This window comes from Coptis chinensis, chromosome 3, assembly GCF_015680905.1.
Source record: "Coptis chinensis isolate HL-2020 chromosome 3, ASM1568090v1, whole genome shotgun sequence".
In the NCBI taxonomy this organism is placed as follows: Eukaryota; Viridiplantae; Streptophyta; class Magnoliopsida; order Ranunculales; family Ranunculaceae; genus Coptis; species Coptis chinensis.
In genome coordinates, this window is record NC_141458.1 from 49,567,257 (window position 1) to 49,586,222 (window position 18,966).

Below are 18,966 nucleotides of genomic sequence, written 5' to 3' on the forward strand. Positions count from 1 at the left end.
ATTCACCCTCGTTGGAGACGATCTGTACAAGAAGTCCTTTCTTGGACCTCATCTCAGATGTCTCTCCCCATACGTCATGAAGGAATTTGTGGCAACTATGATGGGGGCAGAACACTAGCTCTCAATATCCTAAGGCAAGGGTACTTTTGGCCTTATATGCAAAAGGATGCACAGGTTTTTGCCCGCAAATGTGATAAATGTCAACGATATGCTCCGTTAATCCAAGCTCCAGCAACATAACTGCACCCATTGGCCAGTCCATGGCCATTTGCACAGTGGGGAACTGACATCGTAAGACCTCTACCACCTGCTCCTGGCAATGTCCGATTCTTACTGGTTGTGATGGATTACTGAGCCAAGTGGATAGAAGCAGTTCCCCTTGTCTTCATTCGAGAATAGGACGTCAGAAAGTTCATTTGGAACAACAATGTCTACAGGTTTGGCATACCTAAAGTTATCATCTCAAATATTGAGCAACAGTTCGCTGGAAGATGGGCAACAATTCAAACTGTGATTATCCTTGATGGGTTAAGCCTTTAGGGAAATAGACCACACTAACTGTTCAGTAAACTGTATGCCAGTTTGACTTGGGGCAAGAGATAGTGTTCTTGAGAGCCTGAGCTGTATGCTAGTTCCTAGTGCTCTCGAAACATCAACATAGGAGTTGCTGGGAAGATCTAGGTTGGATTTAGATCTTAGCACGCAAATCATGGGCCTGGAACTGTATCGGCATGATGGCGCTGAGGAAGACTCCCCCACTGTTGTTCTGGTGATACCCTATTTATTTTTTAAATAAATAGAACCTATTGTTATTAAACACAATATCGTGCTCATGGCACCAAATTACTTCCGCAAAGACATATGACTCTATTGCGATCGAACTCCTAATTACAGTTAACTTGAATGGCTTCCATGATATCCTGATCAAATTCTGGTCATGCCTCATTTTAATCTGTTTAGCCTACTAGGGTCACCTATTGTTGTTCCAAATGAACTTTGGGGGCATCAAGGGTAGAGTATGCATAAGTAGCATATGTTATATAACATAAAATGCTTCTAATGTATACATAAACTAGAAGAGCTACAGAGCTCAGTAAGTAAATAGCATGATTGCATAAAATAGAAGAGCTCTAGAGCTCTGTAAGTAAATTGTATGTGAGCTACATAGCTCAATATTACAAACTCATAGAATAATTGTTTAAAAATAATTGTTTATATGAATTATCAACTGAAAGGGTTATGAAGCAGGGGTAGAATAAAACTTTGGTTCACCATCAGTGCTTATTGTTGCACCATCATTAGGAACTCTTGTTTTACTCTCAAGAACATATTGTGTGGTTGGATTAGCTGGAACGATTGAAGGCTAAACATAACACTCACCTGAAACTGGAACTGGCAGAAAAGGAATTTAAATGGGAGTCATGTCATCATCGGTGTCTTCTTCAGAAGATGAGGAGGCATCAGGCATAAGTTCAGTTTAAATAGCAGAGATACTGGTGTCCAAGTCAGGAAAAAAGACAAAAGGGTTGGTTACTCGCCTTCGATCTTCCAACTTAGAAACGTACCCAGTAGCCTCAATTGCCTCCTAGAACTTTACTTGTTTGGCTGCATTGAAAGACTCTTCAGAAACATCTAGTACTCTCAGAGCAAAACGAATGACATTTTCAGCTGATATCTTCTTCACCTCCTGCACTACCTTGGAATAAAACTCAGATGTCTCAGCCAGGAGGTCATCAGCCTTCTTATCAGAGCTAAGGCATTTCTCTTTCAGAGCTCTCTTATAACCTGACATGACCTCATTTGCATAGGCAATGGCTTGACCAAGGGTTTTTATCTCATTGTTCGTACGGTGAAGTTCCCCTTGGACCTGGTCATGCTTTGCTTGTAGGGTGGTGAAATGGGAAGGAGCGCAGTTCTAAGAACTTCACCTTCCAAGTAGCAGCATCAGCAGTTCCTTTCTGGGCTTTTTCCAGAGAGCCCCGAAGGTTAAAGATTATATCTCTCATGTTTTTGAAACCAGTATCATATTTCCTCTCTGGCCAAGAGCTGTTCAACCTGGATCTGCAGCTCCTCAGCTTTTTTCCCAGCAACCTCTTTTGCCCATATCAGATCGCCAGTAGCCATGCCATCAGTGGCTATACCGGCTGAGGCTGTGAAGATAGACTCTTTTATGGCTAAAAAGTCATTCACTAACTGGAAAAGGATACAAAGTGTGTAAGTGACATAATGAGAGAAACAAAACATTGAACAGAGAGGGAAAGTTTTACCTTAATTAGCAAGATGAACAGTAGATCGATGAAAGGACAGGTCCAGGCTCCCAGCCATGCTGGCCTCAGCCTTGTCAACAGGAAGTTGCGCAGCTTCTAGAACTCCAAAAGCGATGTCAACATCATTTACAGTTATTGGTAACAGGAAGTTCATCAGTTCATCCCCAATGCCTCATCTCTACGATCATCTCCCTTTTCGGGGAATATGGAGATCGAGGTGAGAAGGGGATGTCATCACTCCCCCTCCTCTTATCACCAAATTGAGGAGGAGGGAGAGCGATAGTTACGGCAGTTGTTTTAGCAATACCCTTCCCCTTACGATTACTAGGGAGGGAAGGTTCAACAGTCAGAAGGACATTGTCACCAGTTTGTTCAGAACCTGCAGGAGGATCTGGAACTGATAGGGGCACAACTACATTCTTACAAGACTTAATAGGTGGGGGAATACTAGCAAGGACCTTGAAAGGTGTTTTTTCATTTACGGTGAGAGGACGAAATTTCATTTTCTTACCAGATGGGGCAACATCAGAAGCAGAAGTAGTATCAGATCTCTTCAATCTAGAACAGTTGGATGCACACGCCTCCCTTTTAAAATTGCTGGTCGCTAGCAGTTCATGAGGCAGTTCAGGGCCCCCGCCAGTGATCACACAATCATCACTGACAGCAGGCTCTGGCCCGAACCCGCCGTCGCAAAGATCACTAGAGACGCCACGTAACTCTTCTCTTGCGGTTTCCTCTTCTTCTAGTAATCAAAGAGGATTCATCCTGAACTGGAGGAAGAAGAAGTCTGGCATCCTGATCTACAGGAGGAGGAAGTGTTGTGCGCCCAGAATTCACAGTATTTATCCCAAAAGGGGAAAAGCAAGGGACAAGTTGTAGCAATTCTTCAGTAGACATGTTGAAATATTTAAAAATACGGGTGGGATCAGGAACTATCACCCAAGATATACTCTGTTCCTTGGGGATCTTCTTGATAATGTCCACCATAGCATCATCAGTTACAGTTAGTTGATTCCAGGGGGAAGAGTAATCTAAATAATAATAGCAAAGAAATTTAGGCGAAAGACTTTTATATCAAGTTATAAAGTACCTGAGTAAGAAGACTTACGGGTTGGAGCATGGGTGTGTTTTCTGGGAACAGGAATTCCCATTGGCTTACCATCAGCATCAAAGGGGCGAACGTCCCATGCATCACCCAACCCAACACACGAAGGTGTTGATCAGCCCAGCCTTCGTCACTCTGCTTCCCCTCAAAAAAGACGATCGGAGAGTTCTTGTCTCTGGTCATGAGATAATAGTATGATTGGTCTCGAATACGCCGGACCTCATAAAAGTAACCAAACACCTAACGGTTTAGAGCAAATCCATGTCTCTTACCAAGAAGGGCAAAATACATGACAGTTCTGTAAAACAGGGGTGCTGCCTGACTAAGAGCAAGATTGAAGTGAATCAGACACTCTTAGTAATGGGTGGAAGGGAAGAGTTAGTCTGGCCCTAAGCTGACCAATGGTGATGAGCGCCACCTCTTTGTAGGTCAACTCATTAGAAATCTCCCCCAATCCAAGCCGATATATTCAGGGATGTGAAATTTCTCACAGATCAGTTTCAGGGAGGAAAGATCTCTGAAGTTTACAAGTGACCAGTTGGGATTCATGATCGAAAAATAGGAAAAGTTTCAAGTTTTGGTTAAACCCTAACGGGAGATCAAAATGTTCAGTATGCAGAAAAAAATAGCAGAAGAGATAATGAGAGTTCTCTCACCAGATCCTTTATATACATATAAGATGGACGGTTTGGATGAGCCCAAACGGTGCGTCTTTTCGGGATGGAACTGCCATTATTACCTTTTTTAGGAAATGGAGTGTCTGTTCGAGCCATCTTTTCAGAGCCTTAATTAGTTGGATACGTCAGCAGTTCCAGTAACAGTTTTGGAAAAAGATTATCCCGCCAAAAGCAGTGTCATTTCAAGCACCCACGTGCTAGATGGCACGAGAGGGGGCATCTGTAGGGGATTTCCCATCATTAAACATATGATACGTGTATGGGAAATAACCTAAGACTATAGCTATCCATAATGAGGCGAGGACCATCGGATCAGTTCTATGAATAACTGATCTCGTGCTTAGCACGAGTATTTAGTGGACATGTGTCAGGCACATGACTGACCGCCTTCAAACATAACAATTAACCTAGTTGTTAGGAACTGATATAGATAGTTCCTGAACAGAAGGAAATTGAAGATGGCGATCTTTGATGATATGGAAGGAATCGTGATGACATATCTTAGGAGTTACCTTTTAGATATAATATTCCCATACACGATGGGACATTATGATCAACAAGAAAACTTATTCTCATAAGATATGGTCTAGATTCAGGCTTCATAAGAAGAGGAATCCTAATAGGAAGGTAGAGTCCAAAGATGGAAGGGAACTCACAAGTGGTGAGGACAACCCTAACTCTAGGACTCTCGTAGCCCTTCCTATATAAATCATAGGGATTCGCTCTTAGGAACTATGTAAAATAGGGTTTGATTCTCCTTAAGAACAAAGAATATACGTAGACAACCGTCAAACGGTTCAACCCTGAACTCACTATCATCTTATCCCTTCTCTATTCAGTAGAGGCTTCAAGATCACAAGACACAGAGGAAGATCAAGGGATACTCAGAATTTCCCATACAGTGTAGATGATGTAACTAATTTTACTAGTGGTGTGTGTGTCTCAGATTCAAATTCAGATCATAAGTTCGATGGTGTGGTCTCCTCCAAATCCAAAATTGGAAGATTGTTACAAGAATTTGCTCTTCTAATTAAACGTTTAAGAAGTGAATCACGAAACCAAGTTTTCATGAACTAGAAAATTACGCTATATAAACTAAGCGAATATGCAATTAATTAACTAAATTATATTATTAAACTATATGAGACTAATTATTAATGCTAATTATGAAACTGCTAGCAAGATATTCACGGTAGAAGAGAAGTACTTACTGTTACAGCAAGAAAAACAAGTCCAAAAATTTTGAAAGTTTTACAGAAGCTACCGGATACATCTAGGAAGTAGCCTATAAAATTTTAGAGCAATCAAAGCTAAAAAAGTCCCTCTTCTATACTGTTTAATCCTACAAATTCCAGTGAAAAAGTTTTCTGCACACACTGTAAACAATCGACTGATTAAATAAGTAAAACAACACTAAAAATCACGAAATATTTACTGGAGTCTCCTAACATGTTAGGAATGATCCTGTTAATATTTTGGATTATTTGGAGTTTTGCAGATCCTTCTTCTCGACTGTTCTTCCAGAGACCTTGGTCCTGAAAAATTACAGCAACACACTGAAAACAGACAACTAGTTAAGTAATCAAAACAGGTCAAACAATACCCAAATTTTTACTGGAAGCTCCAAACAAATCTATGTTGCTCTTGTAAAAAATTTAGAATTTTTGATAATGTACAAATAACTTTGCTCGACAGTTGTTACAGATGCTTGTGTCCTGAAAACTAAAAATGGGGTATTGCAAAGACAATGTTAGTTAACCAGGTAAGACAAGTACTAAAAATCTGAAATAATTCCAGTAAATTACCGATACTTTAAAGATCAACTCTGTAAAATTTCAGAATTTATTGAAATTTATAAATACATTTTCTATACTGTTCTTTTCTGTCAAACAAATACCAAACTTTACGAAAATACTTTGTACTATGCAAATCTAATTTAACTATGCTAAATTACTCTAATTATGCTAATTATGCAATTTATACTATATGAATTCCTAAATTAAGGTAATATAAATTAAATATTCTATCAGCTAATCAATTTGGAGCCGGCAGTGGCACCATTGAAAAGTCACGTAAACACGTGTATTTGTATCGTTGTTTGTGTTACCTTTCTTTTGCAAATCTTACTTAGCCTATAAATTATTGATTAGTATAATGGCTAGTAAGGTATCAATTCTACTCTAAATAATTAGTTGATGATAATAGAAATTCTTAATCTAAATTATTTTAATAAATGCAAGTAAAAGATGTGGCTAAGTAATAATGAATATATAGTTGATTTGGTTTGAGATTTAAACTATGCATAAACTAAACTAAAATGAATATATTAATATAAATCAAAAGAGAGAATATCTTGGGAGAGATAAATCCACCAAAATCATATAATTAGTCTAATAGATCTATCTATCATGTTTAATATAAATCACCAATAGAAACTCACCATACCTACAAACTTTATGTTCATAATCATGATGATAGTATGTGGCTTTCAACATGTTTTCTATCTTTCCATTAGATACTTCTTCAATCTCCAATGATATCTTCTATCTAACCAAATTGTGCTTTAAGTGGCATTCAATTTACAACTCTAGGTGCCATGGAAAATCTACATGTGGCATTAACCATAGAATTAATTGAGTGCCATAAAGAATCCAATCATCACACTAGAACACTAAAAACACTAAAAACTAGAAGAAAAGAATCTATGGCTTGTGGTATTTGCCTCTACACAATCATGAATTACCCCAAGACCTTCTAACCTCCACAATGAGCGTTAGATCAATAGATGAATAAGAATAAACTCAGTGGGGGATTTATACTAGGACATGATAGAAGAAAAACTAAACTAAAACATAAGAAAAGGGCTTTATCTCCCCTCCCAAGAGAAGGGAAATTAGCTCCTCATACTATGCTATTTACACAATATAAAAAAGAATAATCTTTATTGATGGTAATGGTGAAAATGGTCTTAATTTTCTTCTCTTTTAATTCTAGATCTAAGATGCAAAAACTAAATTTCCTAGATAATGTAAACTGAGGTTTTTGTGCCTTATATATTGGCTTACATGTTCATTTGGATAAATATTCTAATCCTATGTTTATTTGGTTTCAAACTCTATGGAATATTTCTAGAAGCAATCCTAAAAAAGTTGGATTCAGTTGGACAAAAGTTGGACGTATCCTACTTTTCCCTGCAAGCTATTTCTCAAGTTGCAGCTTCTGACAGCTTTCAGTTTCCTAATTCTTGTGAAACTTTGAATTCTTTTCCATGTTGATCTTCTCTGCCTATGAAGTCGAAATTAAGGCTTTGAGATTAAATTTAAGACTTTTCTAACTCAATTATTATCCTCTTTTAGAGTCTCATTAGGGTTGACACTTATGGAGACAAATATGACATTTTTGCCCTAGGCCTTTAGCGGTAATTCCCAGTGACTCTTTTTTGACATGTTTGACTTCTTTTCTCTCCATATTTCACATTTAGAATATTTAAATATTTAAATATTTAAAACCTCAAATTGCATCATATTAGAATATTTAAATATGGAGACTAACATACACATAATTAGATATATAAATCATTACTTTTGAGCACTTATCAGTAGTAGTATCCCATTTTCATTTCTTTTGGAAAAAGTTAGCAGGCTTTAGACAATTATAAGTGGAACACTGTATACTGAGGCAGTGATGTTCTCTAAAACATAGATACATCCATACAAGGATATAAGATTGTTACTAGTGATAGATTTTGAGGCAGACAAAATTGACAAGGCTATAAAGGTATCAATCATATATTTTTTGGTGAACGTATCAATCATATAAATGTTGCATAAATCATAGATATTCATGATAAGTGTATGAGTCAGCTACTTTTGTAGGAACGAATAGAGATTTAATTTGTACCAATTTCCATTAATCATCAATATAAAGAATTTTATCATTTCATCACTTTCCTATTGTTCTAGCTTCCACATATTAGATTTGGGAGCTCTGCACCCCATTGGGATGTGCATCTCCATTTCACATGCATCATCGATTCATTGTTTATAATTCAATAGTGAATAATTAGCTTTTGTTTGTGTGCTCTATGTCTTGTACTGGCATGCTAATGTAGGGAAGAACTTATAACTTGCAGATTTTCACAACCCACATTAAAGCCTGTTGATTTCTTATGAAATACCAGGGATTAATGGCTTCAAGGTTTGTTGATTCACACACAAGGAATACCAAAACAATGGAAACAAGAGAAGAAACTCTTAATATTATTAACTCAATCAAAATTGAAAATCTAATACAGACTACCAGCCTTTATATAGGTGTAATACCCTAATTAACACAAAACTCGAAATTTTCCAAAAATGGAAAGTTTTGGGATAACCACATATTAAGAAACTACTAATCAAAACAGAACAAATACAACTGACCAAATCGAAAACAGACTCTCCTAACAAAAGATATAGGAAAAACAAAACTTTCCTAAAACGACAAAAAAGTGATTTTGAAGGCCTAAACGATGGATTTAGGGCTCGAGAGGGTGGTGCCCACGGTGAGGGTTGTGGGTTATGCTTATTTTGACATTTCCAATCAAATATGGCCTTGTCCATGTATCTTTCCGACTTTGTTGCCTGCTTTTCCAGTTCATTGACATATGCATTGGCAACCCTACATCATCCTCCCCCTGCTGAAGAGAATTCGCCCTCGAATTCAAAGCATCATCATAGAACTATCACCATGATAAGGAACAAGGTGTTTAACATTAAACACAACAGAAGTATGAATATGACTTGGCAACTTCAACCAATAAGCATTTGCATTAATTTTCTCCAGAATCTCCAATGGACCAATCTTCCTTGCAGCTAGCTTGGAATATTCACCAACTGGAAATTGGTCTCTAATCAAAACAGCCTAGACAAAATCACCAACCTCAAACTTAACAAAACGACGCTTCATATCAACAGCCAATTTATACTTTGCAACAGAATCTAACAAGTGCTTCTCAGTTTCACCATGAACATGCTTCAATTCTACAATGAAATCCTCTGCTTTACCATGAACACATTTGAGATCAGGTACAGGAGCCAAATCCAAAGGAGAACAAGGATTTATGCCATACACCACATTGAACAGACTGAAACCAGTGCTCCTATTCACAAAACGATTAAAAGCAAATTTAGCTTGGAAAGGTTTTTGATCCCATGACTTCAAAGTGGTACTCATTAAACTACGCAACAAAACACCCAAAGAAACAATTAACAACTTTAGTCTGGCCATCAATCTGGGGATGGTAAGCACTACTGAAATCAAGCTTTGTATTAGCAAGTCTCCACAAACACCTCCAAAAATGGCTAAGGAAACAAGTGTCGCGATCAGAGACAATATACATAGGAAGTCCATGAAGACGATAAACCTCATGAAAGTATAATTGTGCCACACGAACACCATTAGTCGTCTTCTTGCGAGGAATGAAGTGAGCCATTTTGTAAACCGATCAACCACTACAAAGATAGAATCAGCACCTCTTTGTGTACGGGGAAGACCTAAGATGAAATCCATGCTAACATCTGGCCAAGGCTGAGATGGAACTGGAAAAGGCAAATATAAACCTACATTGGTGGATTTCCTTTAGAAACTTCACAAATACGACATCTCTCCACAAACTTAGCCACTTCACATCGTAATGATGGCCAATAATAAGAATCAGAAATAAGAGCAAATGTCTTATCTCTCCCAACATGCCCCTCGCCATGAAGCTCTTGAATAATATTTAGTCAAAGGCTAGATGCAGGCACACATAATTGATTCCCTTTAAATAGGAAGCCATCATGCATAAGAAAATCAGAACGCTTGCCGGCTAAGACATCAGCTACCATAGGTGCAAAAAAGGAATCAGTAGCCAATAATTCACGAAAGGAATCAAAACCAAGTACCTTGTTGTGCATAGTAGTGAGAAGGCAACTACGATGGCTAAGAGCATCAGCAACCTTGTTCTGAACACCAGCCTTATGTTTAAGAACAAAAGTATGTTGCTGGGTATAAGAATACCATCTACTATGTCGAGAACTAATATTGTGCTGACTGTTAAGATGTTTCATAGCCTCATGATCATAATACAACACGAACTCCTGATGGATTAGGTAATGCCGCCAATGCTATAAGGCCCGAAATATTTCATAAAATTCAACATCATAGGTACTGTAATTTTTTCTTGCCCCATTCAATTTCTCACTAAAAAATGCTACTGGCTTGCTAGATGACTCAAAATTGTGCCAATACCAACTTTAGATGCGTCACAATGCAACTCAAATGGCTGAGAAAAATTAGGCAAAGTAAGAACAGGCGCGGTGATTAACTTCTTATTGATTAAAGAAAAAGCATTATCAGTGTCCTCTGTCCAAGAAAACTTTCTAGCCTTCATACAATCTGTAATTGGAGTCATGCCACTGCTGAAGTGAGGAATAAATCGACAATAAAAAGATGCCAAACCATGAAAGCTACGCATTGCATGAATAGTGGATGGTGTCGGCCACTCTTTAACTGCATGAACCTTAGATTCATCAACTAATATACCATCCTTAGAAACGACATAACCAAGAAATTTCACTTGGTCTGTCATGAAGGAACACTTTTTGATAGCTGCAAAAAGCTTCTCACTACACAAAATTGCCAAAACATCACGTAGATGCTGAAGATGTAACTCCGGGGTAGCACTATAAATCAGAATATCATCAAAGTAGACGACTACACAGCTACCAATAAAAGGACGCAACACTTCATTCATCACCCTCATAAATGTACTCGGAGCATTAGAAAGGCCCAAAGGGATAACTAATCATTCAAAGAGTCCCTCGCGAGTCTTGAATGCTATTTTCCATTCATCTCCCACCTGAATGCGAATCTGATGGTAACCACTTATCAAATCCAACTTGGTAAAAATTGTAGCTCCACTTAGCTGATTTAGTAAATCGTCTAATCTGGGGATCAGAAACCGATACTTAATAGTGATTTTATTTATCGCACGACTGTCTACACACATGCGCCAAGTACTATCCTTCTTTGGAGTGAGAAGAGAAGGTATTGCACAAGGACTAAGGCTTGCTCGAATAAAGCCTTTAGCTAAAAGATCCTCAACTTGACGACGAAGCTCTTCATGCGATAATGTGGTCAACTAGGAAGGCTATAACTGGGGAACAAGTCAATTTGATGCTGAATAGCTTGCAAAGGTGGGAGCTCATCCGACAAATCAGTAGGAAACACATCCTTAAACTCTGCAACTAACGATTGTACACACTCTGGGATACCAAGACAAGTACCAGTATCAACACCAAACAACATATAAACTATTCCAGAATCTTGCATTTCAGTTTCAAACTGTCTCATAGACAATAGATTTGAACCCTCTCCCTTAGCGGGTTTAGGCATACCCTATTTTGTAGGAACCAACACAATGCGAGTGTTATCCCACATAAAACTGTAGGTATTATGCTTACCACTGTGAGAAACATCCCTGTCGAACTGCCAAGGTCTACCAAGCAAAAGATGACATGCATCCATAGTAACAACATAACACCACACCTTATCCTTATATTTTGACCCAATAGAAAAATTGACCAAGCAACGTTTAGAAATAACTACCTTGGTGCCTTTCTTAAGCCATGTAAGATCATAAGGTTTGGGGTGTGCAGTGGTCTCCAACTTCAAATTCTGAACTGCTTCCTCTGAAATCACATTCTCCCAACTACCAGAATCAATTACCATGCTACAAAATTTACCACCAATGGTACAGGTGGACATAAAAATATTGTTATGAAGCCAGCCATCTCCTTCATTGTCTTTTGGTGTAAAACAGGACTGTCGTATCACCAAAGCTTGCCCTTGATCGCCTGAAACAAATTCCTCTACAACTGATTCATCTTCATTATTATCAAAGACTGCTTCACCATAAAAAAAATGCCGTAGTCATTAACCTGTGCATCGTCCACATCAACAAACAAACCTTTATATGATGGATTACGCTACGGACACTGAGCTGCGATATGGCCTAGTTCACCACACTTAAAGCAACGAGATCTAGAGCGAGTTGTTTATGCTCTATTAAGTGGTGCTGTAGTCGGACGTGTGCTGGTACTACTACCCTAATTTCCAGTTTAACTGCTTCTCAATAGTCAGTGCTTTCTAATGTGTTTTTGTGATAGAATAAAGATCAAGCAGGTTCAAAGGATCATAGAAAGGTTATTGTAACCCACCAATATATATGGAAACCATCTGATCATATGTTTCTACCAAATCATTTTGAGATATCAATTGAAAGAACTCTTAGGTATATTCATTAACTATTTTGGGTCCTTGTCGTAGATTTTGAAGGCGTTGATACAAAGCCCTCAAATAATTAAAAGGCAAGAAATCTAAGCGCATATGCTTCTTAAGTTTTTCCCAAGATTCAATCTTTTGCTTACCATGTCGAAGACGTGTTTGCTTGATTTGTTGCCACCAAGCAGCAGCGCGTCCACGAAAACGAGCAGCCACCAGTTGAACTTGTTTAGTATCAGGAACTTCCTTGAAATTCAAAATTTCCTCAACCATATTAATCCAATCAAGAAACTCTTATGGTTGTAAACTTCCATGGAACTCTGGAATCTCAACTTTAAATCCTGATTCCCAACATCGAGATTCGCGTTCTTCCCTAGGGTTTTCACGAAACACCCTTCTCCTTCTTGATAAATGGTAAAGCGAAAGTTTTACCTATGAATAAGTGATGAAACTCAAATGTAAGTAAAACTAAAAACTATTTTCGTGCTCAAGTATCAAAGTTTTCTACTCTCGTTATCAATGCAATATGTTTAGAGTAGAGAATTCGTTCCACTCCTAGTCGTTTAAATGTGAAGTTTCCTAGTTCATGTAAGCTAACAAAGTCGTGAGAGTAATGGAATTGAATTTAACTACGATGGTGAATTAACTAATCAAGATGTGATAAATGAAATGACGGCAATCCAATACTAAATTGACAATATGAGAATGAATTAGGGGAATTTGATTCCATCTTGATTCGACTTAATAAACTAACATAGAACACATTGTAATCCTAATCTTTACGTTTTCACGTAAAGGTTGGGTATTTCTAATCCCTAATTATTCATGGTAATCTCTACCAACAAATAATTAGCATGTGAAGAAATCAAACCCATTCTCATGGTGAACTAATTACTTTCTAGAGTAGAATAGAACATTACAACCAATTCTACGCTAACACAATCAAGTTTCATCAAGGCTTCCTCAAACCCCTCTAATGGAGGTTTAGCCTTGAGTCATTAAACTATCATTAATGGAATAAGAACAATAAAAACAAGACATTATGGAAGAAATGATAATTACTTTATTAATCTAATTGAACAATAGTAATATGATTCAAAATGAATTAAACTGAATTTGAAACTAAGATTATGAATAACTAATTATCAATTTAAGACAAACTAAATCTATGAATTAAGTATTGTATTAGAAACTAAACTTGAAATATAAACTAAGTATTGATTCTAAAAACTAAATTCTTGTTCTAACCACTAATTTCTTGATAACTAACTAGATAACTTAAGAGCTAAGCCTTACTCTCTTGATATAGAAGAGGCTAGTTCCACAATTTCGTGCATGGGTTGAGGAGCCATGTTTTGGTCCGGAAAATCGAGCCCAAAACCTCGTTACTTCAGTCCACAAATTTCAGCTAGAAATGTTTTCAACAGTCTTTTCGTCCACTTTTGCTCCTCTGATTGGTTCAAGGCTTAGACCATTAGAAAGCTCTTTCCAAGCCGGTCATTTTGACATAAGGTAAGCCCAATTCCAAGATCTGAGTCTAAAGATACGCCCTATAGAAGTTCTGCTGACTTTTGTACGCTATTTATCCCCGCATTGACTTTGACTTTTCAGCTTTGACCGGGCTTTAAAAAGGCTTTTTCTCCTTGAATCTTGGCTTTTAATCATAGAACTTCTTAGTAACCAATCTTTGCTTCTTTATCTCGTAAAAGGGACGCATTTCTGCACATATTCGACTCCAATGCCTAAAATACATAAGAACACGATAACAGTACTAACTCTTACTTATTAATCACATAATTGGTCTAAAAGTAATATTGTTAAGGGATTAAAACTATAATTTTTTGTTCTTATCCAAACAGCATTTTGCTTGTCCTCAAGCAAATATGAGAAATTAGAATAAGTGACCAAAAATGGAGTTCTAACTAATCTCGTTTCGCCGAGTGCGATTATTGACCATATGCAACAAGGCCTTAAACCACTAGGAATTCCCTAGTGGACGAGTTATAGCCTTGTGAGAGTTTTCGAGTGAAGGTACTCACAAATTTCATCTATACTACAATGACTAAGAAATAAAACTATTGTTTCCTTATTTATTCTCAAATATCTATACATCTCACTAACAATGAATACAGAATAATCAAGTTGAAACCTAAGCTAATATATGCATAATAATCAATCATCTATGAATAAACATATATACAATGAGTAATGCTATGTAATGCACTAACAGGTCCGTTTCTAAAACTTTGGAATAGCGTCCTTAAGTAGGTCCTCACATAAATGTTAAGACAAAAACACTCTTATTTTTCCGCTCATGTTTCGCTACTCCAGTGTGCAGTGGGCACACTTTACCTTACAATCTCAATGACACACAAGAAAGCTGAAGTCGATCAAACACATCTGCCACTTACTATCATAGTAACTTATTCCAAATTGAGCTAGAGGTCTTTATTAGGTATTGCGGGGATTAGGTGATGGTTTAAGAATGAAGAAAATGGATATTCAAAAAGAACCAATCTGAGATAATAGAGTCTTCATATTATGTAACTAGAGAAAACTTTGTTCTTACTTTGCTTCTACACTTTGTTTCCATCCTTAGCCATTTTTTTCTTTTTCTTTTTCTTTAGCTTTTGACTCATTTGATTTTGTTTTTAGAGTTCTAACTCTTTATTTTTTTATTTTTATTTTTTATTTGGATGGAAACTTTCTTTTCTTATTTGAAGCAACTAACTAATTTCTTGATTTCAAAAGTCTTTCTTTTTTCTATTCTTCATCTCTATTCTCAGACTAATTCAAAGAATGGGTAGGCTGATTTTTATTTTTATTTTGTTTTGTAAAAGGGTAAAGGATTTACAATTTATGAAAGGCTAAAGAAAGGCTCAGAGGGGTGACTAGCGAAAAATAATTTCATATAGGTTTGAATTTCTGGTTATATCGATCCAAAGAGGGCCTAAATTCTCGCTTAGGATATGGCATAGTGATCAAGCAAGTGGACGTGTGATTTCTCTATCCGGAATTTACTTCTCCCTTGTGTCATTTCTCAAAAATTTCACTCATATAAGGCTTTAGGCTATATTCTCACAGGATTTGTAGAATAAGTACTCTAGCCTAGATTTCAGAAACTTATTGTCAAACAAGCATAGCTACTCATGCAATATATTTATAGAAAGATGCAAAGATTATTATCTATATATTAACCTAAGTTTCTAAAAACTATTCTAATGTAAGAGTTCACATGAAACTTCTAAATTATTAAGCGCATAGAGAAAGAAAACAATACCAATATTCCTAAGTGTATAGCATAAATTTTTTTATTTATAATTTATAATTTTGAATTTTTTTACTAGAAAACAAGTGCATATTGTACATATCTCTATCCTAACAAATGTCTTAAATTATATTTAATTTGTTTCTATGACACCCCCAAACAAAAAGCATGCTTTGTCCTCAAAGTATTGAAAAAAAAGGGTAGAAAAATACCATGAAAACACGTGAAATTTTAGAACATTTGCAAAACAAAGTTAAAACATACTAATATAGATAAATAAAAACAGACGTAACTCTATATGAGTTCCACCCGTTATGGGGTACAAGAAGTAAATTGCTTGGGACATAAGCAGACACGAACAAAAATAAAAACTTACCTCTTATCCAGCATTTAGGCATCATCATCCTTATCTACATAGAAGCGAGGTCCTTTTGCGTCTGACCACACCATGATAACTTGCCAAGCTTCTCTCCATGTATCATCAACCCGTGCTAGCCTGTTAAGTATTACTAGGTCTGATCGGGTGTAAGGTGCAACCCATTGAGGTTGTACCCTCCACCCCAGCCAAGTCATAACACGAAACGAACGAACAACACAATTAGTGGGTCTCATTATTTCAACCACAACCTAATCCATGTAGCGGGTACAGAAATTAGGGAAAAAATAGCACGTGATACAACAAACCAAAATAGGCATAAGAAGGTACTTATGCCTCATCTTATGGCCTCTAGCTAGACTAGCTACTAAAACCTTGGGAATGTCGTATAGGAAACGTCCCTCAGCTAAAGCAAGGAAAACGTCACCAACGGTACTATGCACATAAGTAAACTGTCAATCCTCTAAAATATTCATCATAATGAAGAACATGGTAAGGCTTACATTTAGGGACAGGCTACCAAGGGCTATGTTATACTGCCCTTGGTCCATTACACGAAAAACCCCTCCCCCATAAGTCTCGTGAAAGTACTCATAGTTATAAAGGTATGCATTATTAGTCAGATATCCCCATGAGTTTGTAGGAGTAGGCATAGGCAGTCCCATAACAAAAGCAACTAAGAACTTGCTAAAATCCATAATTGTATCATTAACTACGACAGAGAACATTTGCTCTCCATCTGGTCGACAAAAGAACCTTGAATTATTATAGAAATATTTAGCAAGTTGAGGGGAATACGAGTCATCAGGACTTACCAGTAGATATGTCCATTTTAACTGAACGATTCTATCACGGAACCATCCTCCAAAGGTGTTACTTCAGAACAAATCTTCAAAAGACTGCTCCAATATGATCTGAAGTGGTGTCATCATTTTAAATACACTCTTTAAGTGCTACAAACAACCCTGGAAAAACTCACAAAAACTCAGAAATTTAAGTGGCTGCGAAGGGCAAGGCGCGGGGTGCTCTCTGAATTGGCCTATGAAGGGCGTGGGGTGCGCTCCTATCTTGGTTGAGGTCCAGACACTACAACGTAGGGTGCACTCAGAATTAATATGTATAGGGCGCGGGGTGCTCTCCTGTCTTGGTCGAGGTCTAGACACTACAGCACAGAGTGCGCTCATAATTGGTTTGTATAGGGCGCGTGGTGCGCTCTTGCCTTGCTCGAGTTTCAGGGGCTCAAGCACAGGGTGCGCTCGGATTTAGCCTGTATAGGGCGCGGGGTGCGCTCCATATAACTTGAGTGCTCTACAGTGAAAAACTAAGAGAAAAGTGAGGAATGAAAGGTAAGAGTGCAAGGTGAGAGGTGTGGTTTGTGACTGTAGAGTGAATCAAGTATTTATAGGGTTTTAGTTTCTAAAACGAATATCCACAAGTTGCCAAAATTTTAAAGGCAATTGCCGAAAACAAAATATTCTAAAACCAAAACGGAAACAAGTTAGGTGCATATTCCGAATATAAACCAATAGCTTTTTGGTTTTATTTAAAATAGCAACTTCCTAATTCTATTCATTGAAATTCCATCACTACAACAATATATAATCTTAGCCACACCAATATCGGCAACATTCTTAAACACTCATATTTTCATAGTTTGCAAATTTTAACTTCTAAAACGGTGGATAAGATAAAAGCAATGCAAAACATAATAATACCACCCCCAAACAATTCGGAAGGTGGGATTCATGGAAAAATCATCGCATGCTTGGACAAACACCAAATTAAATTAAAATTTCAACTAATGATCAAATAGTCGAAAACGATTACATAATCCAAATCTAACTAATAAACTAAACAACTCGGAATAAAATTCTACGAAACAGGGAAATTTCCTAAACAAAACAAGTACACTACTCTCCATGAGAGGAAGATGGTTCAGCATCGTTAGTCCTGCGTCGACGACGCTCATGCCTGTCAGAGTCGTCAAAAACAGGACTCTGATAAGGTGGCAAGCGTCTTAGGACTTCGTCTTGGAACCACCGCTGTCCCTCCATAAATTCCCTCATCACTACCCAATGCTCATCCCCATTCTTCTGTAGGTTCACATTTTCATCATGAATGGCAACATGCCTATTCCGCAAGTCTTCACAAATATGGTTCAGGGAATGCAAACCACGATGCAGCACTGACATGCGTTCCATATCCGAATTACACTTCTCCAAGGCATTGGCATCAAAACATGCTGTGTCCTCCTCCTCCTCATCCGAATTAGCATTTTCCACAACCCTATCTCCAGGCAATCGCTACATTTTCTAAACACATTCCTTATAAGCAATTGCATTTGCATGCAACTTCAACATAGTCCGCTCAGTTCTTGGTTTCTCACCAAAAGAGAACATTATCTTAGTAATTAAAAAAGGAAAGGGTGCGGTACTCACTCCAACTCCTCGAATCATAGTTAACAAGAAGTTGATGATACAAAAATCATACCTCTGTTGCTGTAATATGATATCGTAAAAAAGATAGTTTTACTAATGAATAAAACGATGAAACTCTAAATGTAAGTAAAACTACAAACTTCACTTATACTAGAGTTATCAAAGATATTTGTTTTCTACTCTCAAATCTATTGAAATAAAGTTGGAATAGAAGCTTCGTTCCACTCCTAGTTCTTTAGCATTCAAGTTTCCTACGACTATCAATCCTACCAAAGTCAATGAGAGAATTACGAATTATACTACGATGCAAATTTAACTAACAAGATATGAATAACTCAACTACGAAATGCTACGGAATACTAATGTTTGAATCTAGAATAAGAATTAGGGGGGAATTAAATCCACCTTGAATCCAACTTAAGAAACTAGCATAGATCGTTGTAATCCAATTCTTGCGTTCTCACGGTAAGAATTGGTCATTCTAATCCCTAATTATACATGACATTTCTACCAATTCATAATTAGCATGTG